This window comes from Suricata suricatta, chromosome 1 (genome assembly GCF_006229205.1).
Source record: "Suricata suricatta isolate VVHF042 chromosome 1, meerkat_22Aug2017_6uvM2_HiC, whole genome shotgun sequence".
Lineage (NCBI taxonomy): Eukaryota > Metazoa > Chordata > Mammalia > Carnivora > Herpestidae > Suricata > Suricata suricatta.
In genome coordinates this window covers 53,233,545-53,255,393 of record NC_043700.1, presented here as the reverse complement: position 1 = coordinate 53,255,393, position 21,849 = coordinate 53,233,545, and the positions used below count along the sequence as shown (strand labels likewise).

Sequence of the window (21,849 nt, the reverse complement as noted above, 5' to 3'; positions counted from 1 at the left end):
CTGACTGTGTAATGGCTGAAATTGAGAAACTGGGGCAAAAGTATCGAGTGGCTCTAAGGATTGCCAAGGATCCAAGATTTGAACGATTACCATGCACACACAAAGGAACCTATGCAGATGACTGCTTAGTACAGAGAGTGACTCAGCACAAGTGTTACATTGTGGCCACAGTTGACCGGGACCTTAAACGAAGGATCCGAAAGATCCCTGGAGTTCCCATCATGTACATTTCTAACCATAGGTACAACAGAGAGCGGATGCCAGATGACTATGGAGCCCCTCGGTTCTAACACTCTAAAGATAGAGGTCCTGTGCCTGCCTTTGCCAACTTTATCTGTTGCCAGTTCATAGAGTAATACACCATATCATGAATTATTCTCCTTACCCATTTGCTCTGTTATGAGCTGAGTATGGTTAAATACACTCATTTTCTATATTGTTTTGAAATTGAAAAAAAAAGTCTTTTCTGATGTGGCTCCCTCTTTATTTTTATCTTATTTTTCTTCCCTTCCCCTGTGTTTATCTGTTGTGTTTCTGAAATTCTACATGAGTGAAATCATATTTGTCTTTCTCTGACTTATTAAGTATATCATAATACTCTCTAGTTCCATCCACATTGTTGCAAATGGCAGGATTCCATTCTTTTCATCCCCAAATAGTATTGCAGTGTGTGTGTGTGTGTGTGTGTGTGTGTGTGTGTGTATGTAGCACATTTTCGTTATTTATTCATCTATCCATGGGCATAGGCTGCCTCTATACTTGGCTAATAGAAATAATGCTGCTATAAACATAGGACTGCATATATTTTTTTCAAATTTGTGTTTTTATATTCTTTGGGTAAATATCCAGTAGTGCAATTACTGGATCATTTGGAAGTTCTATTTTTGTTTTTATTTTTTGACAAACATCTATACTGTTTTCCAAAATGGCTGCGCCAGCTTGCAGTACCACCAGCAGTGCACAAGGGTTCCTCTTTCTCTACATCCTTGCCAGCACTTGCTATTTCTTGAATTTTTGATTTTAGCCATTCTGACAGGTGTCAGGTGATATCCCATTGTGCTTTTGATTTGCATTTCCCTGATAATGAGTGATGCTAAACATCTTTTCATGTCTGTTGGTCATCTGTATGTCTTCATTGGAGAAATGTCTGTTCATGTCTTCTGCCCAAAATTTGTTAGTTGCCTTTTTTTTTTTTTTTTTGGTGTTGGGTGGTATAAGTTCTTTGTGTATTTTTGGATACTAACCTTTTATTGAGTATGTCATTTGCAAATGTCTTCTCCCATTCATTTGGTTTTCATTGGTTTTGTTGATCATTTCTTTGCTATGCAAAACTTTATATTATGATATAGTTTCAAAAGTTTATATTTGCTTTTGTTTCCCTTGCCTCAGGAAATCTATCTAGAAAAATGTTGCTATGACCCAATGTGTTCTCTTTAAGGATTTTTATGATTTCAGGTCTCACATTTAGGTACTTATTCCATTTTGAGGGTTTTTTTTTTTTTTTGGCATGGTGAAAGAAATGGTCCAGTTTCATTTTTTTGAATGTAGCTGCCCAGTCTTCCAACATCGTTTGTTGAAGAGACTCTATTTCCCACTGCATATCCTTGCCTCCTTGGTCAAAGATTAATTGACCATATAATTTTGGGTTTATTTCTGGGCTTTCTCTCTATTTTGTTCCACTTACCTATATGTCTGTTTTTATCCCAATACCATGCTGTATTGATTACTACAGATTTGTAGTATATCTTGAAATCTGGAATCTTGATAACTTCAATTATGTTCTTCCTTTTCAAAACTATTTTGGCTATTCAGGGTTTTTTTGTGGTTCCATACAAATTTTAGGATTACTTCTGGTTCTGTGAAAAATGTTGGTATTTTTACAAAGACTGCATTAAATCTATAGATTGTTTTGGGTGATATGGACATTTTAATCATATTCATTCTCCCAATTCATGAGCATGAAATAGCTTTCCATTTCTTTGTATTGCCTTCAATTTCTTTTATCAAAGTTATATAGTTTTCAGAATACAGGTCTTTCCCCTTCTCAGTTAAGTTTAGTCCTAGTTTTTAAGTTATTTTTGATGCAATTATAAATGGGATTGTTTTGTTATTTTCTCTTTCTATTATGTTATTATTAGTGTATAAAAATGCTATGGATTTCTATACACTGATTTTGTATCCTTTAACTTTACTAAATGCATTTATCAGCTCTAGTAATGTTGTGTTAGAATCTTTAGGGTTTTCTACATATAGTATTATGTCATCTGCAAAAAGTGAAACTTTAAGTTCTTCCTTACAAATTTGGATGCCTTTTATTCCTTTTAATTGTCTGATTGTTGTGGCTTGGACTTTCAATTCTATGCTGAATAAAAGCAGTGAGAGTGGATATCCTTTTCTTATTCCAGATTTCAGGGGGAAAGCTCTCAGTTTTTTACCATTGCATATGATGTTCACTGTGGGTTTTTCATTTATGGCCTTTATTATGTTGAGGTAACCTACTTTGTTGAGGGTTTTTATCATGAATGGGTGTTATCATTTATCAAATGATTTTTCTTCATCTATTGAAATGATCATATGGTTTTTATCCTTTCTCATGTTATGATGGATCATATTATTCATTTGCAAATATTGAACCACACTTGCATCCTGGGAACAAACTTACTTGATTGTGTTGAATGATGTTTTTTTAAATGTATTGTATTTTTTGCAAATATTTTGTTAAGGATTTTTACACCTATGTTCATCAGAGATATATATTGGCCCATAGATTTTTCTCTTTCTTTCTTTCTTTCTTTCTTTCTTTCTTTCTTTCTTTCTTTCTTTCTTTCTTTCTTCTTTCTTTCTTTCTTTCTTTCTTTCTTTCTTTCTTTCTTTCTTTCTTTCTTTCTCTTTCTTTCTTTCTTTCTTTCTTTCTTTCTTTCTTTCTTTCTTTCTTTCTTTCTTTCTTTCTTTCTTTCTTTCTTTCTTTCTTGTAATATCTTATCTGGTTTTGGTATCAGGGTAATACTGGCCTCATAAAATGACTAAGAAGCTCTCCTTCTATTTTTTTTGTAATAGTTTAAGAAGAATAACTATTAACTCTTCTTTAAATCTTTGTAGAATTCACTTTTCACGATTTCTGGTTCTGGAGTTCTATTTATGGAAAGTTTTTTGATTACTGATTCAATTTCATTTCTGTTAATCAGTCTGTTCAAATTTTCTATTTCTTTTTGATTTGTTTTAGGCAGGTTATATGTTCTTAGTGATTTATCTATTTCTTTTAAGTCATCCAGCTTGTTGGCATTTAATTTTTTATAATATTCTCTTATAGTCCGTGTATTTTCGTGATGGCGGTTATTTCTCCTCTTTCATTTCTGATTCTTATTTCTTTGAGTCCTCTCTCTTTTTTTTTAGAGTCTGGCTAAAGATTTATCAATTTTGTTGATTTTTTACAAAGTGTCAGCTCCTGATTTCATTGATCTTTTTTCTTTTCCTTTAGTTTCTGTATTATTTATTTATGCTCTGATCTTTAGTATTTTCTTCATTCTATTGGTTTGGTGTTTTGTTCCTTTTTTAAGCTACTGTAGGTGTAAAGTTGTTTACTTGAGATTTCTCTTGTGTCTTGAGGTAGATTTGTATTGCTATACATTTTTCTTTTAGAACAGCTTTTGCTGCATCACAAAGATTTTGGACCATTATGTTTTCATTTTCATTTGTCTCCATGTATTTTTTATTGATATTTGATATTTCAGTTGGCGCATTAATTGTTTAGTAGCATGTTATTTAGCCTCTGACTATTTGTGCTCTTTTCAGATTTTTTTCTTGTGGTTGATTTCTAGTTTTATAGCCTTGTGGTCAGAAAAGATGCATGTTGTGACTGCAATATTTTTGAATTTGTTGATAATGTTTTGTGGCCTTATATGTAATCTATCCTAAAGAATGATCATGTGCACTTGAGAAGAATGCGTCTTCTTCAGTTTTATGATGGAATGTTCTGAATATATCTGTTATATCTGTCTGGTCCAAAGTGTCATTCAAAACAACCTTCCCTTGTCGGGTTTTCTGTTTGAATGATCTGCCCATTGATGTAAGTGAGATGTTAAAGTCCCCTACTATTATTCTATGACTATCGATTAGTTTCTTTATGTTTGTTATTAGCTGCTTTATATATTTAGGTGCTTTCATGTTGGATGCATAAATATTTACAATAGCTATATCTTCTTGTTGGACTTTTCTTTTATGGTTATATAGTGCTGTTCTTTTTCTCTTATTGTAATCTTTGTTTTAAAGTCTATTTTGTTGGAGTAGCTGGGTGGCTCAGTTGATTAAGCATCCAACTTCGGCTCTGGTCATGATCTCACAGTCTGTGAATTTAGTCCCTGTGTTGGGTTCTGTGCTGACAGCTCAGAGCCTGGAGCCTACTTCAGATTCTGTGTCTCCCTCTTTCTCTGCCCTCCCTTGCTCTCTCTCTCTCTCTCTCTCTCTCTCATAAATAAATTAATAAACATTAAAATTTTTTTGAAAAAAAGTCTACTTTGTCAAATATAAGTGTTGCTACCCTGGCTTTCTTTTAACTTCGATTTGTATGATAGATCCTTTTCCATCCCTTCACTTTAAATCTGCGTACATCTTTAGGTCTCAAATGTGTATATATATGGGTTTTGCGTTTTTATTTATTCTGTCACTCTGTGTCTTTTGATTGGAGTGCGTACTCTCAAAGTAATTTACATTCAAAGTAATTATTGACAATTACGTACTTATTTCCATTTTGTTGCTTGTATTATGTTTTTTGTAGTTCTTCTCTGTTTCTTTCTTCTCTTGTTCTCTCATGGTTTGTTGACTTCCTCTAGTGATATATTTGATTCCTTTCTCTTTATTTTTGGCATATATGTTTTTGGTACTTGATTTGTGATTACCATTAGTTTGAGTATAATGTTTTATGTATATAGCAATCTATATTAAGTTGAAAAACACAAGTTTCAACCCATTCTTTATTCCTCTTCCCCCCATGTTTTAGGGATTTTATATATTTATTTACGTCTTCTTATTCTGTGAACCCTTCGATTTTTGTAGGTCCACTTATTTTTACTGCTTTCTTTGCATATATTTCCAACTTTTCTTATTCCTACTTATAGACTTTTCCTTTTTACTCAGAGTCCCCTTTAACTTTTCTTATAGAAAAGTTAGTGGTCAAGAATTCCTTTAACTTTTGTTTCTCTGGAGAACTCTTTATCTCTTCTATTCTGAATAATAGCCTTGTTGACTAAAGTAGTCTTGGCTGCAGGGGGCTTTTTTTGTTCTTTCAGCACTTTGAACATATGCCCCTCCCTTCTGGTCTGCAATCAGCTGATTGCCTGAAGGAGTATTTCTTGATGTAACTGTTCTCTTTTTTCTTGTGGCTTCTAAAATTCTCTAGTTATCACAGTGTTTTGCCATTTTAATTACTATGTGTCTTGCTGTGGACCTCCTTGGGTTTATTTTATTGGGGGATACCTGTGTCTCCTGGACTTGGATTTTTGTTTCCTTCCACAGATTGAGACTTCCACTATTATTTATTTAAATGAATTTTCTGCCACCTTTTCTCTCTTCTCCTTCTGGGATCCCTGTAATGTGAATGTTATTCCTCTTGGAATAACACTAAGTTACTTAAGTCAGTTTTCATCATTTATTATTATGTTTTTCTATCCTAGTTAGCCTGATTGCTTTCCATTACTCTGTCCTGAATGTAGGTTGCTTATCTGTTCTTCTGCTTTGTCAAGTGTACTATTTATTCCATCTAGTGTACCTTTACTTTCCTTTGGTGAGTTCTTCATTTCTGATTGATTCTCTTTCATGTTTTCTTCTATTTCTTTGTTAAGGGTCTCATGGAGGGTCTCTACCCTTCCTAAGTTCAATGGGCATCTTTATGACCATTACTTTAAGTTCCCTAGCAGGCATATTACTTATCATACTCTCATTTATCTCTCTTGCTATGACTTTGTCCTTTTCTTTTATTTGGGACATACTCCTCTGTCTCCTTATTTTGTATAATTCCCTGTTTGTTTCTATGTGTTAGGAAATTTAGGTACATCTCCTAAAGTAGTGGTCATTAGACCTCTTTAGAGGAAGAGGTCCTATAGTGCCCTGCAGTGCAATATGCCCTGTTCACCAGAATCTAGCACTTAAGGGGTGTCTCCTATGTGTGTTGTGTGCGCCCTACTGTTGTGGCTGATCCACTTTTGCCTTCAATGTAGTCATTTGCAATGGCTCTCTTTGTCTGTTTTGAGCAGGGTTTGGTCACTCTGTTATCAGTGGGCTAGTCTGGGGCTTTCTTGGATTGAGTCAGACCAGACATTTGCCAGAGATTCAGTAGCACTGAGCTACAGGGTGGGGTGTGGGGTGCACATCAGTAGGAGAGGACCTGTAGCTGCCAGTGACAGAGGCAGATAAGGTCGGAGGGGATGGATCCACAAGAGCATGCAGGTAGGGGTGGGGACATGTGGTGTTAGCAAAGTTTGTGCAAGTCCTCTGCGAGAGGGAATGTGGAACCAAGGCCTGGCTGGAGGGGAAGCGCCCCACAGGAGAACTTGCAGGTGAGGTGCACTGTTAGCAAGTTAAGAAGAGAGTATTAGTGCCATTCTGATTCCCACAGGTGTCACATGATTATGCTGGGGAGCAGAGAAGGGCAATGGCACCTCCACCAGGTCCTTTGTTCCTGGAGAGTCTTCCAACAAGCCCTGTCCCTCTAGCGCATAACCTCAGATTAGTAAGAAAATCTCCCTCCCATATACCCCAGGCATTTTTCAAAGTGCTACTTCTATGCTGTATCTCCAGAGGACTTTTTGTTGTGCTGTCTCTTTACAGGTGGGGACTCAAGATCTTCTCTCCTCCTGGCTCTCCCATGAGCCTGCTGATTTTTAAATTTCCAGGTTTTAATCTCCACTGATTGTAAGAACTTGTGAAATTCAGCCCATCTGGTTTTTAAAGCCAAATGTTATGAGGACTCGTATTTCCCTTGCAGGTACTCCCATGTGAGTCTGTTTCTCTCCCCTCTCTGCACCCTCAGCCTCCCTCCCTGCTATGAATGTCCCAACCACTTTTCTGCCCTTCCTACCCTCTTTGTTGTGGCCCTTTCTCTACATTTAGCTGTGGAGAGTCTGCTATGCCCGTCTTCAACTTGTCTTCTTTGTTATTTGAGCTGATATGGCTCTTATCTAGTTGTATTCATGGAATGAGGTAAGCTTAGGATCTACCAAACCATCTTCCCTGGAAGTCTGACAAGAAGGAGTTTTGAGCTTGAGAACTTTATAGAAGCGTCCAGAACCTTGGGGAATCGAGAACAATAGAAAACAAAAAAATGAAAAGATCGGCAATTTCCAAGCCCTGAAGCACAGGGTCCATTCTTAAAAGAACAAATGGATTTTTTTCTCTTAGGGCACAGAAATGACTTCACAACTCAGTTTTAAAAGTGGAAAAAAACTTGATCCTGAATCGTTCTGCTGCTTCCTAATATACATACAATAATAAAGCTTGAAAGAACTACATTTTTTGAAAGAAAAAAAATAACTATTTTCTGGCTAGAAGAGAATAAAGAAATAGTAAATAACATGGTGTTATTCCCAAAATAGAAGTAGTAAATCATCCAGCTATAAAAAAATTAAATTTTTAGAAGAGAGATTTATTTAATTAGAATATTCTTGGTACTTAAGCACCTTATCATAACCCATTCCCCTACGTGGGATATTTCTATGCGGAGTGGAACCATCTATGTTTCATGTCTGTTCTCTATGTCCTACTACAAATTCTAGCATGTAATGGGTATATAATAATTTTTTTCTGAATGAATGAATTGTATTATAAAGTTATGTGGGGCTCCTGGGTGACTCATTCAGGTAAGCCTCTGACTTCTGCTCAGATCATGATCTCACAGTTTGTGAGTTCAAGCCCTTTATCAGGCTCCCCGCTGGCAGTGCAGAGCCTGCTTAGGATTCTCACTTGCTCCTCTCTCTCTGCAACTCCCTAGCTCACACTTTCACACACTCTCTAGGTAAATAAATAAACCTTAATAAATAAATAAACATTAAAAAGGAAAACTTCTGATCAGAAAATTATTTGACTCATTTTTGACAGCAAATTTTAACTCAAGGATTTGCCAAATTAGACATAGAACTCACATAAAAAATTTTGATAATTCAGACATCAGTTGGTCGAGTTATGAAAATTCAATGATTATATCAGCAATAATTAAAATGCCAATTTCAGCTCCTATTTGCATTTTCTTTTTCTTCCTCTATTCTGTTCACCATCTGATAGGGGGATAACATTGCTTATGCACTTATTTAAAAACTTCTAGAAGGCAAAGACTATAGTTATCCTTTAGTGGCCCTATGGTTGTCCTTCATGAATATTTAAATTTCTATATTTAAAATATCATATCATATCAAAATATTAAAAGATGTTGCTACGGATAACAAGTTCTGAAAAAGATTAATGCTTCCATATGCACAAAGTTTCATTGATTTGATGCCTTTTTTCTTTTAACCACCAGTTAAAAGTGGAACATCAAAATTAGGTTGATAAAGGGATAAGATTCGTTATGAAGAAAAGGTAAGACTTTTGTTCTCTAAGTTTTGCTACGTCCTTTTGAGACATTCATTCTCTTATTATGCAGAGATGTTATGATCAACTGCTCATCATCAGTCTTTAATTGTCTCCTGACTACACTCTAAGTGACCTTCTATAATGAGTTTCTCTTTTAAGGATCATTTCCTCCTCACATTTGAAAATATCATAGTGTTTTAATTATTATTTCCCTATTCTGTGTTATCTGGTAATTATCACAATTTACCTTCCTAACTGACATTATAAAAAAGATTTTTTTCTCATATTACATTCTTTTTTCCTTAATGACAAAATTGTTTTGGAAAGAACACATGTGAGAATTATGGAACTGACAGATATCTCCGAAACCTATTATTTTGACAACCTCAAAATGAATCATCATTTCAAGTGAGATGACAAGCTACAGGCCCTGTGGGCAAGCACAAACTTAGCCGAGATTCACTCTCAGAGACCAGTGCAACAAAACAAACTCTCTTGGCCATGAGCCATTAGGTGAACTAGAACAAAGAACCATGAACTCAGATTTCCCTAATCTCTGCACAGCTAAAAGCTCAGTAAGTGAGTAGGTATATGGTCCAGCACCTTTCTTAGAAGATAAAAAGAATCTTTCCTTTCACAATAAGGTTTTTAATTTCTTTTACAGACCTCTTATTATTACCCATGTAGTTACTAGCGAGTTATCTTACAATTTATGCTTTGTAGGTCTTTGTCTTCGTATCTAAATCGTTTTGGAAAATATTGGGTTTTTATTCCAGGATTCAGTTTATTTTGTCACAACTTTCTTTTTCTTTCCTCTGGCCCTTTATGATGGATTATTCTTTATTATTTTACCTGCTTTATTTGGGGTGAAAAACATTGCAACTATGGGTCTAAGGACTTATTCTTTTATCTCTGCTTTGGGATCAAGTTGCTTTATCTGGAGAGAGTAATTTAATGAGTTCCTCTGAGATTGACGAGTGGAAACAATTCTATTTGGACCACTATGAATTATAACTTTCATGAGAAAACCTTTCATTTATTTGTATTTGGATCATACAATAGTGTCTTCTTTAACTCAGTATGAGACTACCATATGTATCTGTTGATTTTGATTAAAAAAATCAACAAGAATATGGTTGACCTTTGAACAACACTGGTTTGAACTACATGGATTCAATTCTACGCAAGTTTTTTTAAATAAATACATTACAGTACTGTAAATATATCCTCTCTGCTGTTGCAGACATTTTCTTTTCTTTATCTTGTTGTAAGAATGCAGTATCTAATACACATGACATACAAAATATGTGTTCATTGATTGTATTATTGGTAAAGCTTCAGGCCAATTAATAGTAGGCTATTAGTAGTTATATTTGGGAGAATCAGAAGTTATACATGAATTTCCTACTATGTGGGTATTTCTCCCTTAAGCCTCACATTGTTCAAGAGTTAGTTGTATATATCTTTTGGTGGCTGATTATGGTAAAGAACCTAGTATGTTTAAATAGTTTATTCTTGCTTCCTTACCTTCAGTTATATTTTATGTTTTAATCAATCAGGCAAGAAGTGTGTATTGTGTCTCAACATGCCCTCAGTCTGTCTTCAAGGGTCTCAGACGTCAGCCCCACAATAACCTCATTTCTTGTAACAGATTGACTATACGACTCTACGACTAAGTCATATAAGTTTTCCTTTGAGGTTAAGAATACTTGAAGGTTCAAGTATTATTTGTCAAATTCAGCTCTTAAATGTGAGTTAAGGTGTGGTGTGTCTGAGTTGCTCAGGCAGTTAAGCGTCTGACTTGGGCTTACTTAGGTCATTACCTCATGGTTGGTAAGTCTGAGCCCCGCCTCAGGCCCTGTGCTAACAGCTCAGAGCCTGGAGCCTGCTTTGGATCCCGTGTCTCCCTCTCTCTTCCCCTCCCCAACTTGTGCTCGCTCTCTCTCTCACTCTCTCTCTCTCTCTCTCCAAAAAATAAAGATTAAAAAATGTGAAATATCCAATATGTGGTGATTTAGAAAAAAAAATAACTGAATGATTTGAAGCTAGTGTAGAAATTAGATATAATATATCTAGTCATGCCTTTTGTTCTTTACAAATGAGGAAACTGAGGGGTGCCTGGGTGGCTCAGTAGGTTAAGTGACCCACTTTGGCTCAGTTCATGATCTCGCGGTTTGTGAGTTCGCGGAATATGAGTTCGTGCCCCGCGTCGGACTCTGTGCTGTCAGCTCAGAGCCTGGAACCTGCTTCAGATTTGGGGTCTCCCCCTCTGTCTGTCCCTCCCATGCTCACACTCTGTCTCTCAATAATAAATAAACGTTAAAAAAATTTTAATGAGGAAACTGAGGGTAGAAGTGTGAAAGAACTCAATGAATTCTACAGCTTTTTCATAGGAGAGGTTGATGTATAACACAGTGCCTACATATTTGTCCTCCACCCCTAAAATCCATTAACATAGCACAGTCATGACATGCAACAATTTCAGCAATTTGTTTAAAATTGCATTTTATTCCTGCTTTCACCACAGTTAATATGAAAGTACCTCACTCCCTGAGTAAACTGGAAAGGCATAAATGATGGTGGGGGATGCTGCATCCATTAGAATTATACACTCAGTGTTTGCTTGTGAAGATCAAAGAGTTGATCACAATTATATTAATCATAGTTTGCATTTGTACAAATGAATCTCAACAGATAACTTTGTGAACTACTGTTAATTTTTCTTATTTTGACAGAGAGAGAGAGAGAGAGAGGGAGAGGGAGAGGGAGAGGGAGAGGGAGAGGGAGAGGGAGAGAGAGAAAACAAGCAGGAGAAGGGCAGAGGAAGAGGGAGACACAGAATCCGAAGCAGACTCCAGGCTCTGAGCTGTCAGCACAGAGCCTGATTAGGGGCTCAAACTCACAAGACTGTGAGTGTGAGATCATGACCTGGGCCGAAGTCAGAAGCTTAACTGACTGAGCCACCCAGGTGCCCCTGTTCTAAAATTTTGATAGCTTGTTTTACACACGTTATGATAGGTCTAAAATGATTTTAAACATTCCTATTTTAAATTTATTTACTTTTTAAATATATTCCTTGAGTTGTTTTTCTATAACCTTTCTTCCCATAATAAACATTGACTTTGTTTGAATATGATTTTGGCAGATTTTTTTTTGGCTTCTGTATATTACAACTCTTGATGAGTTAACAGAAGAGAAATGTACCTGAAATTCATATTTTAGAGTGAAATAAGTGTGATGTGGCCTGTAAACTTATATGTAATGAGTTCTCACTAATGGCCCTTTTTCTTTAGGCTATGTGACAGATTGCCACATAAATCTTATAAGCATATATTTCAAAGTATAAAATTCCCATTGAATTTAAGAATTTGGAGAAGGAGCACTGCATACTAGGAAGGGAAAAAAAGAGCTAACTTGTCTGCAATAATCTGGTTCATTCAGATACTGTTCCTTTGGCATCACCCTAATAATTACAGTATGAGGAATTTGGTGTTTTTTTAACAAAATTTATGAACAAAGTATTGAAGTGAGATGGAGAACAAAGAATTCATTTGTAATTTACAAAATATAAAAGATTTGATTTTTGTTTCTCTTCTATTTATAAAATATATCATCATGTCACATAATTTCTCTCAAGAAATGTCAATGGGACATTTATCTCTCAAGGTTACTTTTAGATTTTTATGAAAAAAGTATATCAAAAATTTGAAGGCAGTAAAGGTTTCTTAATGCAAATATGTGATATTTTTTGGCTGCCAGTCTTGTATATTAAGATCCTGGAACTATGTTTATTTATTAATTTATTTATTTTAGGGAGAGAGTAGGAGAGGGAAGAGAGGCAAAGGGAGAGAGAGAAAGAATCCTAAGCAGGCTTCATGCTCAGTATAGAGCCTGATGTAGGGCTTGATCCTAGGATCCTGGGATCATAACCTGAGCTGAAATCAAAAGTTGGACACTCAACTGAGTAAGCCGCCCAGGCACCTCTGTTTTTATTTTTAACTGAGTTTTGTGGCATAGCTCTAAAAGCTAGTTGATTCATAATGCTTGTTAAAAAGAACATTGTTATTATCACAGAACACAAAGCTGAGTTGGAGTTTTGCTACAAAAGAGGAACGAAATTAGTCTTGACTCTTGAGTGTACAGAACTTCAGTTATTCTGCCAATATAAGCTTTATATTTCAATATGACCCTTTTCAATAGCTGTTCTTGACACGTCCATTGGATTTCTACAGTGCCGTCCTGTTTCCTCTCCTGTCCATGTGCAACTTGGCTATGTTTTTTCCCCTTGATTTATCAGTAAGCATGTACCTATTTTCTTCCCACTTTTTACAGATATGAGTTTATCTGTTTTATGCTGATAGCTTCCCTTTTTTTCTCATCTTTGGTCTAGGTCGCTAATCTTTTAATTGTCTTCTAATGTTTTATTGTGAGGTCCAGAACGAATGCAAAAAAAAAAAAAAAAAGAATGTGTATGTTCAAATCACCATTTTATTGGAAGATTTTATGTTCCTAAGTTTAATGGGAATGTTTGAATTAAAATCCTTTGAGATAGGGGTGCCTGGGTGGCTCAGTCGGTTGAGCGTCCGGCTTCAGCTCAGGTCTTGATCTCACAGTTCATGGGTTCAAGCCCCACATCAGGCTCTGTGCTGACAGCTCAGAGCCTGGAGCCTGCTTCGGATTCTGTGTCTCCCTCTCTCTCTGCCCTTCCCATTCTCATGCTATCTCTCTCTGTCTCTCAAAAATAAATAAAAAACATTTAAATAAATAAATAAATAAATAAATAAATAAAAATAAAATCCTTTGAAATAATAAAAATTGAACTACTATGCATAGAATGGCTCAGGCTTTATACAGTCATTCAAAAATAATCATCCTTTGATATAGTCAGAGAAAGGTTTATAAATAAATATATCTAATATTTGAATGATTAATGATAAATGATAAGATTTGGAATGCCTTTTATTTTTAATTCTTTTTTTTAATTGTGAGTACCTTATTTTAAAAAATATTTATTTATTGGAGTATACTGGGAGAGAGGGACAGAGACCATGGGAGAGAGAATTCCAAGTAGGTTCCACACTCGATGCAGGGCTCAATCCCATGACCCCAAATCAAGAGAGAGTAGGATGCTTATCTAATTAAGCCATCTAGGCGCCACGCCCTTTTTAAAAATTTTTTTTTCCCATTTCTATAAAAATGACAAAGATCTTTTAAAAAAATCTTTGAGGGGCGCCTGGGTGGCTCAGTCAGTTGGGCTTCTGACTTCGGCTCAGGTCATGATCTCATGTTCGTGGGTTCGAGCCCGCGTTGGGCTCTGCGCTGACAGCTCAGAGCCTGGAGCCTGTTTCCTATTCTGTGCCTCCCTCTCTCTCTGCCCCTCCCCGCTTATGCTCTGAATCTCTCTGTCTCAAAAATAAATAAAACATCAAAAAATAATAAAAAAATAAAAAAATAAAAAATCTTTGAGAAGTATAGTTGAGCCCTATAAAACACTATTAGCTAATAAAAGGGAAATAAATCTTGATTTTAAAAAATTGAGATATTTCAATTCATTTGGAAAGTTTTAGTTTTAACAAAGTAAAATTTCTTTTTTAATCTAAAATTTGGCCAAATTGATGCTGGAAAGAGGTATGTGAAAGAATTAAAGAGAAGAAATTGTAAAATTATCATGTTTTACTAAAAAGTTTTATTTTATTTTGACTTAAGAGTTTGCAGAGCCCTATAATACATATTGTTTATTTAATCATTATCATACCTCCTGTAAGTTAGATTATGATTTTTCAGAAAAAGAATTAATATAGATTATAGTTTGAAGAAAATTAAAACAAACACACCAGCAAGCAAAAAACTCCTTGACATCTGAAAACAAATCTGTTCCTTAAGCAGAAAAAGAGGAGGTTTTTGAAGTCAAATTTATCAGGAATCCACATGGAAACAGTTTGAAATGGAAAGGCTTACTAGGTTTTCCAAAGAATAAGCTAAATTTGCATGGGTGTGCTTTATCTAGGTTCACAGTGATAAAATTCAGTTTTTTAAGAAGCAGTTTTCAGTTTCCACTTCCAGAATGATTTAATCAGACAACAGAATTCCTTGAATGAGGTGTGGGATCAGGATTCAGTCCAAGAAGGTTGCGTTCCAAGAAGAGCATTGACATGACACAAATCGTTCCTTCCGGAAGTAATGCAGTTAGTTGCCTGATACAGTTAATCAATTTTCTGTGAAATAAAAAAAATATAATAAAATACATATGAAAATAGTAGAAAATTTTAGTATGAACATAGGTAAGCTATGTGATCAGTTTAAAATTTAGATATTTCTGATATTATTGAATTTGAACTTAGTTATCTTTTAAGAACTTACTCTAAAGCACTTCTATATTTCATTAAAATCCCTTCACTCAAAAACTTTTCTAGAATTTTATTTGCATTTTTTCTGCAGTCTATGCCCTCTTTATTCCCCTAGTTGTTGGAAAAATAGGAAGTTTATGAGACATGGATCACTGATAATTTTTCATTCCATTACTACAGACATGAGGGAGAGAGACATACTTCAGTGAGCAAGCTGAAAGTGTTTTCTGGCCCCATAGAAATGTAAATCCAATCATATTGAAAATAAAAATTATTTATTGCACATAGCTCTTAGTACAAATCTTTTGAGCTGCCTTCTTTTGTCTATTTGATATACAAAGTCACCCTTCTCTTAACCATACCTTAACTACCCTGGCCCTGACTGTGAACTTGATGTTTGTAGTGTTTTTACTTTTGAATGAAAAGAGCAAGGAACATTGTTTTCATTTCTTCCCATGCATTCTCCTTTATAATCTATTAAGAATTCACTGGTCCCTCAGTATCATGTAAAGTTTGATTATAAATGGAATAAACTCTTCTAAGTTATTTGTTATCATTTGTAATCAAAACATAAGATGTTGATTGTTCTGTAGAAACCATTTTAAGTGTGACATGGGACATATATTCATCATTCACTTAATCTAAAAGTCACAATCATTTTAGGGTACCTGCTAATATTTAACCAAAATAATATTTTCCTTGAGCTTATTAAGGATCACAAACTTTGTACTTCCCTCATCATGCAGTATAATTTCAGTTGTCTTCTTAAGCTATATACTATGTTACTAACAGATTATAAAATTAACTTTATTTTATAAATCAAAAATCTACTCCATTTTTGCTTGGAATCAACTTATTGAAAATCCCCCAGATCTTGTCTTCACTTGTACTCCTCTTTTCTAACTTTTTTTTCTTTTGCTGCTTTCATACAATTTTGTCCTTTTACCAGTGGCCTCTTTAATTTCTTTATATTTCTTTCCACTCTCTTTGATAGATTTTTATCTCAGCTTCTCTGTATGCTTCAAATGACATATGGAATACTTCATGATTGTGCTGCCTCATTTTTTCAGAAGTGGTAAAAACGTCCAACCCATGACACTCTGACAGTTCATGATTTTTACATAAAGGAAGATGCTAACAGACGAAGTCAGACACATTTGACAGTAATGTTCCATTTAGTTTGAATCCATAAAAAAAAAAAATAGTTGTCACTTTCTGGAGAATGTACCGCATGGGGATTAAATCAAGCACTTCCCTTTAGGAGGATGTGAGGGTAGGGAGGGAAGAGAGAAAAGGCAGAAATCTTATAATATATAAATTACACATGCCTTTTGGACAAGACTTAAAGGACACTTTATCATTTGTCCATAATGACTAAGAAAAGCTTATAATTATATCTATGTAAATAGAAAACACACCAATAATGAATGAAACTAAATAAGCTTTAAAGTAATTGGGATGTTGAGGCAAAATATTTCTTAACATAATTTCCCCTGCATTGGCTGCAGACAATGAAGCTTTTTGTGATAATTCAGAGAATAACTACGTAATTAGGAAATAAAACCTTTCAACAAGCCCAGAATGAAAGCTGAAAATAATAGAACAGTGGATTTCTATACAAACAGATCTATTTTTAAATTATTTTTTTATTTTTTGTAGTAAATTCTTATCAACAACATTTGATTTGTGTACATAGATTTATGTTATCTTGACTTTAAAGGTCTGTGCACAGATAAATATAATAACATCTTGTTATTTCACTCTTATATGGTAAATAAAAAATATATAAAATTTTTTAAATAAAATTTACTCATATCTAGATGTTAGATAGACAACTGTTCTTTTTGTTTTTCTTTATGTTTATTTATTTTTTTGAGGGGGTAGAGGCAGAGATACAGGAGGAAATAGAATCCCAAGCAGGCTCCATTCTGTCAGTGTGGAGCCTGACACGGCGCTGAATTTCACGAACTGTGAGATCATGACCTGAGCCAAAATCAAGTCATATGCTTAACCAACTGAGCCACCTAGGCTCTGCAAGACAAGTATTCTTTCTTAAAAACAAATTTCTATAATCAGAAAATGGAGACAACATTATTACTAGTAATGACAGGTATTATAATACGTATATATAAACTAGAATTGTTCCTTGAAATATCTTTCATATATGTGTCTTTATGTTCATGTTATCATTTTGATGTAACCAAATTAGTTCTGGCTTATTTTACAACCAAATGTCTATAGTTTTAACTTTCTCCAACTATGCCTTTCTTCTTTAATATTGTCTTGGGGGCTTTAGGCTCTTTGCATTTCCAAATTTATTCTCAGTTGAGGTCCTCCATCTCACTATCCACAGCACCTCACACACACACACACACACACGCACGCACACACACACACACGCGCGCGCGCACACACACACACACACACACACACACACACACACCATTACCACTGCCACCACCACCACCAAGAAGAAAAACTCCCATGATTTTAATTTGGACTGCTGAATTATATTGATTGATTTTTAATGTTAAGCCAACATTGCATTTCTAGAATAAATTTCAGTTGGTGATGATATAATGTGTTTTAAAATATTGACAGGTTCAAATTGCTACTTTTGATTTTGCTGGATTTTCAACCTATACTCATGAGAGACATAGCTCCAATGGATTCGTTTCTTATAATTCCTTTGTCTGATTTTGATACCAGGTTTATACCAGTATCATATAAAGTGTGTCTCTCATTTCTAAAGTATTTATGTAAAAAGGGAACTGTTTCTTACTTTAATATTTAGAAAAGTTCATCAGTGAAACATTGTGGGCCTAGAATTTTCAAACTTTTTTTGAAAACAATTTTAAAGTTTATTTTGAGAAAGAGAGGGAGACAGAGTGTGAGCAAGAGAAGGGGAGCGAGCAAGGGAGACACAGAATCTGAAACAGGCTCCATGATCTGAGCTGTCAGCACAGAGCCCAATGCGGGGCTCAAACCCACAGGCTGGGAGATCATGACCTGAGCTGAAGGCAGACTCTTAACCGACTGAGCCACCCAGGTGCCCCTAGAATTTTAAACTTTTTAAAACATAATGCCTTCAGGATCAAACCATGTTGTCATAAATAGAAAAATATCCTCCTTTCTTGTGGCTGACTACTAATCCATTATATATGCTAAATGAAATAAATCAGAGAAGGACAAATATGGTATGATATCGTATATCTATTAGTTTGGTGGTTTTGGATTATATATACCTATATAATTATATACTTAGGATAGTAATTGCTAATTATAATTATATACTTAGAATAGTAATTTCTAGGAACTGTGGCATGAGGGAAATGGGAAGATATTGATCAAAAGATATGAACTTCCAGCTATAAAATAAGTAAGTTCTGGGAATCTAATGTGCCTGGTGATTATTGTTAATAGTGTATTATATATTTGAAAGTTGCTAAGAGAGTAGATCTTAAACACTTTCACTACAAAAAGAAAAGTGGTAGAGGTGTCAGCTAATAAGATGGTGATGATAATTTCTCATGATCTAAGTATATAAAATCAACACATCATACACATTAAACTTATACAAGGTTCTATGTCAATTATATCTCAATAAATTAGAAAAAAAACACTTAAAAAGATAAAATCTGCCTTTTATTTATTCAGTAAATGTTTAATGTGAATTTAAGAAAAGAAAATTTTTTTAAACAGATGCAGGATTATTTTGGTAGTAAATGTCTTCTTTTCATTTTGGGAAGTTTCTTTTAAAGAAATAAACTATTTCATTTAAGTTTTGTTATTTGGTTTTTCTAAGTCTCATTCACTATATAATTTTTAATTCATCCACTTATGCTTTTTTGTTACAAAAAGCGTTTTTAAATTTTATTCCTTTCTTTTATTTTTCCTTATTTTATTTTTATTATGTTTTATTTTGTAGGTTTTGGGTGAATTTGTTGTTACCCTAGAGATTTCAGTACTGATTACTGACTTACTATATTTCACTTTGATTAGGACGTCAACCACTTCCAGCATAATGCAAAACAAAATAATAATACAGTAATTTACTACCTTTCCAGCTATGTCTCTCACTGCTCCACCTTATAAAAACCACACTCCAGCCATACCAAACCAGATTTAGAATCCCTAATTACCACCTCTCTGTATTATGCCTGTGGCCCTTCTTTCTATCTGCTTACCTGATACCTTTCCTGTCTGCTGAAAGATCTTATATCGTTGAGATGTATCCTCTATCCTTCTCATAGGATCGCATTCTTAAATACATTAATTCATTCTCCATTTATTCATTTCACAAGTAATTTGGGGGGCAAACCATGTGATAAGCATTATGCTAATATTTCCTGACCTAAAGATATCAAGACATATTCTTTTCCCTCAATGGTCTTATCAATTATTCCATCTGTATTTAAAATCACAGTGATGTTTTTACTTTCTTCTCTTAAATATGATGTCAAAGGTAGTACATGTGATATGCATAATTTAGTTTCTAGCCCCATCACTGTATTATTTATATACCAGTCAAAATATTTATTATCTGCTATGTTTCAGGCACTGTTTTACTTTCTGGGGACATGCTAGGGAAGAGCAAAAAGTCCCGGCTTACATCCCAATGAGTAGGTAGTCAGTTAACAGGTTTGAAAATTAATAGTCAACTAATAAATTTGGAAGAGTAATGTATGATAGAAAAGCAATGAATGTTGAAAATAAAGTAGATTTGGGAAGTAGGGCATGGAGTGCTGGGTACACTGATTTAAGATGGGTTGATTGTGAAAAATCTCTCTAAGAAAAGTATATTTGAGCAAAGGCTTGAGGGTTCTAACTGCATAGCCTCAAGCCCCTCAGGAAAAGTGCTAAAACACTTCCCTTTTGTTCTTCTTATATTCTAATTATGGCTAATAACAAAGTTTAAGTACCTTAAACTGTCACTAGCATTTTTTCCCTCTGACAAAACTCTACTTTATGTGTCAGTATTTTATTTTATGGATTTCAATCTATTTAAATAGATTTATTATTTTCCAAACATCATGTTTCAAAAATCTCGTCTGTTTTTTTATTATGTTTGCTAGTGCTTTATTTATAAGTTTTTTTAATGCTTTATTGTCAAGTTGGTTTCCATATAACACCCAGTTGTCTTCCCCACAAGTGCCCTCTGCAAGACCTCACTTCAATTCCTACATACTTTCTCCCGCCGAAAACCTCTTAAAACAATGTAAATCTTCCTCTGCCCTTCAGCTTTGAGCTGAAAACTCCCTTTTTCTAGTTGGAGTTTTGAAGCCATATAAAGTTCCTCAGTTTACCAGTTTTGAAATTCTTGCAGGACAATGCCAGTTCATTCACTTCTACAAATACCATGCTTCTTTGTCACAACAACTGTTTTATAGGTTAGTCCTGACTTAGTCTGTTTGGGCTGCCGAAACAAAATACCATAGACTGGGGGGCTTATAAAGAACAGAAATTTATTTCTCACAGTTCTGAAGACTGGGAAGTCCAAAATTAAGGGACCAGTAAATTTGGTAGTTGGACAGTTCATGGAGGACCATCTTCTTGCTGTGTTTTCACAGAGAGAAAAAGCAAGGGGTCTCCTTTATAAGGGCATGAATCCCATTCATGAGTCTTAATCTCTCACAGACTAATCCTCTCCCAAAGGCCTCACCTCTCAATGCCCTCACATCTGGAGTTAGGATTTCAACAAAAGAATTTTGTGGGGACACAGACATTCACTTCATAGGAGCCTATGACTTCCTAGTCAGAATGTATTTCTAGCTTTTACAGGCCTGAGGTCATGCTATACATATTTCCCATTTCTTTATCCAGTGCTGCATATAGTAGATTCTCCATAAACAGTAAAAAAAAAATAATATCTATAGGAATATCAGACTAAATAAAATTTCATTTCATCTGGAGGATTAATACCAGGTGTGCTACGAGACTCACCTAATTTCCGTATTAAATTCTATCTGACTTGAATACATAGAATGAGACACGTATTTGTAAGACAATACTTCTGTCTAACACCTATACATGTAGATAGTGTTAACTTTTATATCTGATTCTTTAAAATATCTCACATCTTTAATACCATTTTAAACACAGCAGACAGGACACTGATTCTAACATTTCACGTAAAGGGCTGATTCCAATTTATAATTGATAACAGCAAGGTTTATTAGAATTTTAAAAATGTTACATAGGTAAATCTGTAGAGTAATATTTACTCAAACGATCTTGGAATCATATCAGTTTTCAACATATACCTGTTTTTGTTTGTTTGGAGTTGTTTGCTTTTTGTTGTTTTGTAGACGACATCTCAAACCACATGAGATGTGACAGTCCCTGAGGCTTTATGCATTAAAACTTAGGATGGGTTAGTAGCATTTGCAGTAAAAACTGCAGGCTCTGTGCATAAGAACATAAAATTTTAAAACCCATTCTCACAGCTGCAATGAAGAAATTTCTAGTATGCCATCACTGGTGACTCACAAGTTGTGTTTTATAGCTCTAGAGTATCACTTATTCATTTGAAAAGCCTTGTCTCAGGAGATTTATCAATCTGAAGCCTAAATTGTTTTACAAAGAAAATGAATTTCCCTTTGATTGGCAGCTGTTTTAATGCATGTGTAGCTTTAAAATTTATATCTGTAGTCTTAAAGTGGCTGAATCGGAAAGCAGAGTATTAAAAATATCTCTACAAAAATTACTGAAAAGAAGCCTCAGCTGTGTGTATACATTTCACTCAAGGGACATAAATTTAAAAATAAAAATTTATTAAAGAAAGTAAAGACTACTATGCACTATGATTTTCTTATTAAATAGGCTTTATGGAGTGTCTATAAATCCAGCTCATGACAGAGAATATACAAGGTCAAAAAAACCTTCTCAAACTAATTTGGTCCCTCAGTGGAGAGAGATGTAGATTCTTTAAAAAAAACTATAG

The 21,849-nt window shown here is 34.6% G+C and overlaps 1 protein-coding gene and 1 pseudogene across 1 annotated transcript in view; both read left to right on the top strand.

Annotated features, from left to right (window-relative positions):
• The window catches only part of LOC115291263, a 669-nt pseudogene extending 317 nt beyond the window's left edge, over nucleotides 1-352 (top strand).
• The window catches only part of GALNTL6 (polypeptide N-acetylgalactosaminyltransferase like 6), a 1,123,375-nt gene that overhangs the window by 450,941 nt on the left and 650,585 nt on the right, over nucleotides 1-21,849 (top strand). The window lies entirely within an intron of this gene.